At 43.1% G+C, this 9,152-nt stretch overlaps 1 long non-coding RNA gene across 1 annotated transcript; it reads left to right on the forward strand.

Moving 5' to 3' along the window:
• Window positions 214–2,416, forward strand: LOC102191729. Its single transcript, XR_310700.1, has 3 exons — window positions 214–293; window positions 809–989; window positions 2,194–2,416. It is a non-coding gene; the product is annotated as an uncharacterized LOC102191729 (long non-coding RNA).

The following is a 9,152-nucleotide window of genomic DNA, read 5'->3' on the forward strand; positions in this document are numbered from 1 at the left end:
GATCTTTGGCAAAGGTACTTCCACATTTTCTCCAGGAGCTCTGCTCTCAGAGCAGGAAACGCTTCCCACAGTAAACACCTTGAGGCCCCAGGGAGCCAACTGTGCCAGGTGCCTGGCCACAAGCCTATGGTCCTCTTGGGAAGGATGTGGGCTGGGCTTGGGGAGCTAGTAGTGTATAAAGCAATAGATACCCTGTCCTGAGCAGCACACTCCAGCCACCGCCATGATGAAGGGAGCACTGCTTGTGCTGGCCTTGATGGTGACCAGAGAGCTAATGTTCCAGACGAGTGAGGGTAAGAAGGAGCGAGCGAGGGGCCCTTCTAATCCTCGCCTGATGCCGTCTCACTGCATCTTCCCCAGTCCTGTCCAAGCCGCTTCTAGGGCCAGATTCAGAGGGCAGCTGTTTGATCAGTGCCCAGGAGTCCTGCACAGACTGCCTTAGGCTTTCATTCTTTGTAGAGGGGATGGTATGGAGCAGGAAGGGTCATTAGCTGTTCACACCCTTGGGGATAGTTCCTTCACGTTAGTGGTGCTTAATGGAAAAAGAGAAGCAGGCTGATGTTCCTGAGGGCAGTGGTCAAGGGTAGAGGGGTCTCCAGGCCCAGCCCCTCTTGCTGCTCCCTGTGCTGGGAGTGCCTCATAGAGAAGGTTTTCTGTCTGGGATGTAAGCAGTCCAGGGAGAGGGCAGGTCTTTGGGGGAGGTGAGTTTGGAAGTTTTGGATGTGTGAGTTCCTATCAAGTGGTGGGAAAACAACAACCTTCTGTCATGGTGATCCTGTTGATGAGGTATTTTCTGTTGTGCCTTCAGCGGAAGCCCGCCTATTTTTTATGGAGTGTTTGGCACAGTGAGCCTTGGAAGCAAAACGTTGTTGAATGCAACACTTGATTTGGTTGCTGCTACTGATGAGGAAAAAGCAGCTCTAGGAAAAATCCAGGATTGCTACAATGAGGCGGGACTTGATGGCAAGTTTTTGGATCTGCTCCTCATGGTAATTTACCCCTCCTTAACCCCCACCCTGAGAATTCACATGCAGCATAGTGTAATGTGCCACACAGTAATAGATCATGCTGTCATGGGATATGCGACAGAGAAGACCTATGAACAAAGAAGCACAATAAAACCTTTGCTCCAGTGTGCATCACCTATAATATGCAAGCACAATCCACCTGCACAGCCAGCATCCTGTTACCAAACATGTTCATATCATGCCAATTAACTCACACCAAGTAGGGGACTGATATCAATGTAATATGCCAAGGGTGTTGACTTGTGTGATTTTTTTTTCTAGTGTGAGAGATGCTAGCATTGGAGGACTAGAATTTTAATCTTTGGCAGAAAACCAGCCATTTAATATACACATGTATAGGAGTCATGTCAGCTCTATTTAAGGAATATTGAAAAGGAGCCCCTGCCTTAAAAGTCTTTTTCCAGGATCTGGAAAAGGTTTATGACTTATCGCCAATTCACTTCATCTTGTGCCCACTCTATTGGCCATTGCTCTGGCTCAGACCCCCATTTCCACTGACATGGTCTCAGTGTCTACAAGCCTGGTTTTCCACTGTGGTGTTTTGGTCCCTGAGGCTCCTGAGCAGGCTTCTGGGTACCTGTGGCTGCTCACCTGAGCTAGCAATGTATCTCCTAATGGCCTATCTCTTCTTTCTTGTTCTTGTCATGCAGTATTGGAGATTGTGAATAGTCTGTCTCAGCATATTTTTCTCAAATTGTTAACTGTTCAAAATGAGAGGTTTTCAAGAACCAAAGTTCCATGCACTAATAGGAGGTCACAGGGCACATGGGGTTGTTTACAACACCTGTATGTACATTTTGTCCACCCAGCACACCTGACAGAAGAGGCGCAGGTGCAGGATATGTGACCCAAACCCAGACCCCAGCGCTTTGCTCCTCCATCAAGACCAACCCTGGCTGTGCCCTGCTAACCCTTGTCATCTTCTCCCCTCCCTGGTGTGGCTGGCGACTCTGTCTCCATCCTGACACCTGTGCCTGGGCTATTAGGGAGCCATCTTCCCCCTGGTGCCTGATGGCAGCCCCCCTCCAGTGGTGGGTCTGTGGGCAGAGGTTCTTGCTGGGGATGGGGCTGAATCCCTGAGGGTGAGGGGTGATGTGATCCTGGGGAGACAGGATAGCCTGGCTGTGGGCTCAGATCCTGTCCCTCTCCTCCTACTCCCTTCCAGGTTTCCATCAACCTGAGTACGGATTGCATCAAACATTCAGTCTCCTCGGTGGTGAATTCCATTTTATGAGCCATACTCAGTGTGCTCTCTTTGTTGACATAGTCTTTGCCAGGGATGCCTCATCTGCACTTGATCTTCCTGCCCTTTTTCCTTCTCAACTGAATCTAGACACCTGTCCCCCCTGATGTGCTCTTTATCAGGTTGACTCTAATAAAATAACTGCAGCTTTGCTCAGTGTGACCAGTGTCTGTGTGCTGAGGGGAGGATGTGAGGCAGGAGATCTTGGATGATGGTGGGGAGAAGTGGCCCATGTTGTCATTGAAAGCATGGGGACTGGGGTCAAATAGCAAAAGAGTAAACCTAGGCCCTGTCACTGGCAAGCTGAAGGAGCATGGGCAAGTTTGTTGTAAATTTCTCAAGTCAGTTTGTCATCTGCTAAACAGGGATTATGTGTGAAGATTAAGCAATATAGCAGATATGTAACCCCGACATATCTTGAAAGGATAAAATTGGTTTTTTTTTGTGGCCACAGATAGCTTATCTCCCACTCTGTCCTTTAGCACAGTGGCAGAGCCTCCAGTCCTTTAAATGTCCCTCTGGTTACTGACAGGAGACTCAGGAGATGACCTGAGCAGGCTCATCAGAGGTCCCCTCTTTGTCCCAGTGGCATTCACCATTTTCTGCTTCTTAGGTGGGTGACTTGAGGAGCCAGACCTTTTTCTTAGGGACACTAAGTACCTCTGCTGTCTTTGGGTTCTTCCACAGGGACCAGTACCCACATTAAGTCTTAGACCAGGAGGAAGGGAGTAGATAGAAGAAGCTACCCCAGTGGGAATGTTGTTTCTATGGAAACACCTCATGCTGTGAAGTATAAATTGTAGTATTGCCACATGGGCACGTGTCCTGAACCCTCCAGCCTCCTTATGAAATTATGAAATGCGTATTTCACATTACCATAGAAGACTTGGAAGGATAGGACTAGGTTTTATCCCTGTTTCCCAGGGTCAAGGGTATTGTCAGACTACTGTCAGCATGGCCCACAAAAAGAGTGGCAAAACTGGTAAAATGTCTCAAACTTCCGGCCAGGCAGGCATAAGGTCACATCAGTTCAGTTCAGTTCAGTCGCTTGGTTGTGACCAACTCTTTGCGACCCCATGAACCACAGCACATCAGGCCTCCCTGTCCATCACCAACTCCCGGAGTCCACCCAAACCCATATTCATTGTGTCAGTGATGCCATCCAACCATCTCAGCCTCTGTTGTCCCCTTCTCCTCCTGTCTTCAATCTTTCCCAGCATCAGGGTCTTTGCAAATGAGTCAGCGCTCTGCATCAGGTGGGCAGAGTATTGGAGTTTCAGCTTTAACATCAGTCCCTCCAGTGAAAACCCAGGACTGATCTCCTTTAGAATGGACTGGTTGGATCTCCTTGCAGTCCAAGGGACTCTTAAGAGTCTTCTTCAACACCACAGTTCAAAAGCATCAATTCTTCTGTGCTCAGCTTTCTTTATAGTCCAACTCTCACATCCATACATGACTGCTGGAAAAACCATAGCCTTGACTAGATGGACCTTTGTTGGCAAAGTAATGTCTCTGCTTTTTAATATGCTGTCTAGGTTGGTCATAACTTTTCTTCCAAGGAGTAAGCGTCTTTTAATTTCATGGCTGCAATCACCATCTGCAGTGATTTTGGAGCCCAGAAAAATAGTCAGTCACTGTTTCCACTGTTTCCCCATCTATTTGCCATGAAGTGATGATGCCATGATCTTAGTTTTCTGAATGTTGAGCTTTAAGCCAACTTTTTCACTCTCCTCTCACTTTCATCAAGAGGCTCTTTAGTTTTCTTCTTCACTTTCTGCCATAAGGGTGGTATCATCTGCATATCTGAGGTTATTGATATTTCTCCAGCAATCTTGATTCCAGCTTGTGCTTCTTCCAGCCCAGCATTTCTCATGATGTACTCTGCATAGAAGTTAACTAAGCAGGGTGACAATATACAGCCTTGATGTACTCCTTTTCCTATTTGGAACCAGTCTCTTGTTCCATGCCCAGTTCTAACAGTTGCTTCCTGACCTGCATACAGGTTTCTCAAAAGGCTGGTCAGGTGGTCTTGTATTTCCATCTCTTGAAGAATTTTCTACAGTTTATTGTGATCCACACAGTCAAAGGCCTTGGCATAGAAATAGATGTTTTTCTAGAATCCTCTTGTTTTTTCAATGATCCAGCAGATGTTGGCAATTTGATCTCTGGTTCCTCTGCCTTTTCTAAAACTAGCTTGAACATCTGGAAGTTAGCTGTGCACGTATTGCTGAAACCTGGCTTGGAAAATTTTGAGCAGTGCTTTACTAGCATGTGAGATGAGTGCAATTGTGTGGTAGTTTGAGCATTCTTTGGCATTGCCTTTCTTTGGGATTGGAATAAAAACTGACCTTTTCCAGTCCTGTGGCCACTGCTGAGTTTTCCAAATTTGCTGGCATATTGAGTGCAGCACTTTCACAGCATCATCTTTCAGGATTTGAAATAGTTCCACTGGAATTCCATCACCTCCACGAGCTTTGTTCGTACTGATGCTTTCTAAGGCCCACTTGAATTCACATTCTAGGATGTCTGGCTCTAGGTGAGTGATCACACTATTGTGATTATATTGGTCATGAAGATCTTTTTTGTACATTTCTTCTGTGTATTCTTGCCACCTCTTCTTAATATCTTCTGCTTCTGTTAGGTCCATACCATTTCTGTCCTTTATTGAGTCCACCTTTGCATGAAATGTTCCCTTGGTATCTCTAATTTTCTTGAAGAGATCTCTAGTCTTTCCCATTCTGTTGTTTTTCTCTATTTCTTTGCATTGATCGCTGAGGAAGGCTTTCTTATTTCTCCTTGCTATTCTTTGGAACTCTGCATTCAAATAGGTATATCTTTCCTTTGCTCCTTTGCTTTTCACTTCCCTTCTTTACATAGCTATTTATAAGGCCTCCTCAGACAGCCATTTTGCTTTTTTGCATTTCTTTTTCTTGGGGATGGTCTTGATTCCTGTCTCCTGTACAATGTCATGAACTTCTGTCCATAGTTCATCAGACACTCTATCAGATCTAGTCCCTTAAATCTATTTGTCACTTCCACTGTATAGTTATAAGGGATTTGATTTAGGTCATACCTGAATGGTCTAATGGTTTTCCCCACTTTCTTCAATTTAAGTCTGAATTTGCCAATAAGGAGATTGGGTCATGGTGGAGAGGTCTGACAGAATGTGGTCCACTGGAGAAGGGAATGGCAAACCACTTCAGTATTCTTGCCTTGAGAAACCCATGAACAGTATGAAAGGGAAAAAAGATAGGACACTGAAAGATGAACTCCCCAGGTCGGTAGGTGCCCAGTATGCCACTGGAGATCAGTGGAGAAATAATTCCAGAAAGAATGAAAGGATGGAGCCAAAGCAAAAACAACACCCAATTGTGGATTGTACTGGTGATAGAAGCAAGGTTCAATGCTGTAAAGAGCAATATTGAATAGGAACCTGGAATGTTAGGTCCATGAATCAAGGCAAATTGGAAGTGGTCAAACCGGAGACGGCAAGAGTGAGCATTGGCATTCTAGGAGTCAGCGAACTAAAATGGACTGGAATGGGTGAATTTAATTCATATGACCATTATATCTACTACTGTGGGCAAGAGTCCCTTAGAAGAAATGTAGTAGCCATCATGGTCAACAAAAGAGTCTGAAATGCAGTACTTGGATGCAATCTCAAAAACGACAGGATGATCTCTTTTCGTTTCCAAGGCAAACCATTCAATATCACGGTAATCTAAGTCTATTACCCACACAGTAATGCTGAAGAAGCTGAAGTTGAACGGTTCTATGAAGACCTACAAGACCTTCTAGAACTAACACCCCCCAAAAGATGTCCTTTTCATTATAGGGGACTGGAATGCAAAAGTAGGAAGTCAAGAAATACCTGGAGTAACAGGCAAATTTGCCCTTGGAATATGGAATGAAGCAGGGCAAAGACTAATAGAGTTTTGTCAAGAAAATTCACTGGTCGTAGCAAACACCCTCCTCCAACAACACAAGAGAAGACTCTACACATGGACATCACCAGATGGTCAACACTGAAATCAGATTGATTATATTCTATGCAGCCAAAGATGGAGAAGCTCTATACAGTTAGCAAAAACAAGACCAGGAGCTGACTACTGTGGGCTTGAAGTCCTTGAAGATCTTGAAGTCCTTATTGCCAAATTCTGACTAAAGGTTACATACTAGGAGCTAAACTTGGGACTTGGGGCTAAGTGGTAAGGGCTTTGAGTCCTGGCTCTTCTTTAACCTGCTACCTGAATTTGGGCCTTTAAATTCACTGATTCACTCTTTCCATACCTTGATTGTATGTGTGCCAAGTTATGTATGCTCTGCTAGAGTTAGTATTAAGTGTTCAGGTCACACTAAAGAGGTCTAAAATTTTGTTGAAAAGTGCACAGTAAAAATCGAACAGATTAGTGGCTAAATCGTATTCTTGTATGAGATGAACCGACCTGTAGAAATGTCAAATATTCCCAGATCCATCTCAATTAACCTTTGTTATAATGAAGATTATCTTAATGTTTACCCTGAAAACTAAATTCTTGAGCTCAACCAAAAAAAATTGAGATAAATAGGAACTATATGGAGGATTGTTCTCTCTAGGTACTACAACAGAATTATTAGTCTCCATCAATAGTCTAGTTTTAGTAGAGTAATGAATACATGGTCACTGTAAGAGAATAACAGGTTTTTGATTATTGAGGAAGGAATGGATTTTTTAAAAAATGATGTTGCCAATGACAGCCCAGTTTCTTATTTTTCTCCTGCTTTACTGGAAAATCCTCAGATCCTCAAGGTTGTATCTTATAGCAATGATCTTTCTCTTTGCATCTCTTCTCTTTCTTATATATACTCACTTTCTCAGTGATAACATGTAGCTTCATCTTCACTTTATAAGTTTCAAATTTAAATCTTCAAGCCCATTACTAAAACATTACAAAGCACAGAATTGACCCCCACTAAACATTTGTTAAATTAATGAATACTTTTTTTAAAAAAGCTCTAAAGTTTTCTTGGGGGACAAATACCCACAAAATTTAAATAAATCAGTAGACTCTTCAAGGGAAATTTTCAATGGAATAAAAATATCATTTCCCCTTACAGTTAGTTTAATGTAATCTCAATGAAAGTTTTCTTGAAGAGATCTCTAGTCTTTCCCATTCTATTGTTTTCTTCTATTTCTTTGCATTGATCGCTGAGGAAGGCTTTCTTATCTCTCCTTGCTCTTCTTTGGAACTCTGCATTCAAATAGGTATATCTTTCCTTTTCTCCTTTGCTTTTCACTTCCCTTCTTTTCAAAGCTATTTGTAAGGCCTCCTCAGATAGTCATTTTGCTTTTTTGCATTTCTTTTTCTTGGGGATGATCTTGATTCCTGTCTCCTGTTCAATGTCATGAACCTCTGTCCATAGTTCATCAGGCACTCTGACTATGCCAAAGCCTTTGACTGTGTGGATCACAATAAACAGTGGAAAATTCTTCAAGAGATGGGAATACCAGACCACCTGACTGGCCTCTTGGGAAACCTGTATGCAGCTCAGGAAGCAACTGTTATAACTGGACATGGAACAACAGGCTGATTCCAAATAGGAAAAGGAGTATGTCAAGGCTGTATATTGTCACCCTGCTTATTTAACTCCTATGCAGAGTACATCATGAGAAATGCTGGGCTGGAAGAAGCACAAGCTGGAATCAAGATTGCCGGGAGAAATATCAATAACCTCAGATATGCAGATGATACCACCCTTATGGCAGAAAGTGAAGAAGAAAACTAAAGAGCCTCTTGATGAAAGTGAGAGGAGAGTGAAAAAGTTGGCTTAAAGCTCAACATTCAGAAAACTAAGATCATGGCATCCGGTCCCATCACTTCATGGCAAATAGATAGGGAAACAGTGGAAACAGTGACTAACTTTATTTTTCTGGGCTCCAAAATCACTGCAGATGGTGATCTCAGCCATGAAATTAAAAGACACTTACTCCTTGGAAGGAAAGCTATGACCAACCTAGACAGCATGTTAAAAAGCAGAGACATTACTTTGCCAACAAAAGTCCGTCTAGTCAAGGCTATGGTTTTTCCAGTGGTCATGTATGGATGTGAGAGTTGGACTATAAAGAAAGCTGAGCACAGAAGAATGGATGCTTTTGAACTGTGGTGTTGGAGAAGACTCTTGAGAGTCCCCTGGACTGCAAGGAGATCCAACCAGTCCATCCTAAAGGAGATCAGTCCTGGGTGTTCATTGGAAGGACTGATGTTGAAGCTGAAACTCCAATATTTGGCCACCTGATGCGGAGCGCTGACTCATTTGAAAAGACCCTGATGCTGGGAAAGATTGAGGGCAGGATAAGGGGACAACAGAGGCTGAGATGGTTGGATGGCATCACCGACTCAATGGACATGGGTTTGGTTGGACTCGGGGAGTTGGTGATGGACAGGGAGGCCTGATGTGCTGCAGTTCATGGGATCGCAAAGAGTCGGTCACAACTGAGCGACTGAACTGAAGTGAACTGAATGATGAAAATAACAAGAGCATTTTTTGAAAGGTATTTTATTCTTATAAAATGGATCTTAACCATTATCATATGATCCAAAAATCTCCTTCCTAGGTTTACACTTGAAAGGAATGAAAATTTATGTTCACATAAAAACTTGCTCACCACTATTTATTGCAACTTTATTCAGTTTATCAAATCTGGAAAACTACTTACATGTCCTTCAACTAGTGAATAGATAAACAAAGCATGCCACATTCCTACAATTGAATCTACTCAGCAATTAAAAGGAAGAAGCAGGAAAAAACCCCTTGGAAATGCCATATTGTTGCATGTATCAATAGTTTACTTTTTTATTGATAAGTAATGCTTTATTGAATTGATATATGTTAATTTGTTT

Source organism: Capra hircus, chromosome 18 (assembly GCF_001704415.2).
Source record: "Capra hircus breed San Clemente chromosome 18, ASM170441v1, whole genome shotgun sequence".
In the NCBI taxonomy this organism is placed as follows: domain Eukaryota; kingdom Metazoa; phylum Chordata; class Mammalia; order Artiodactyla; family Bovidae; genus Capra; species Capra hircus.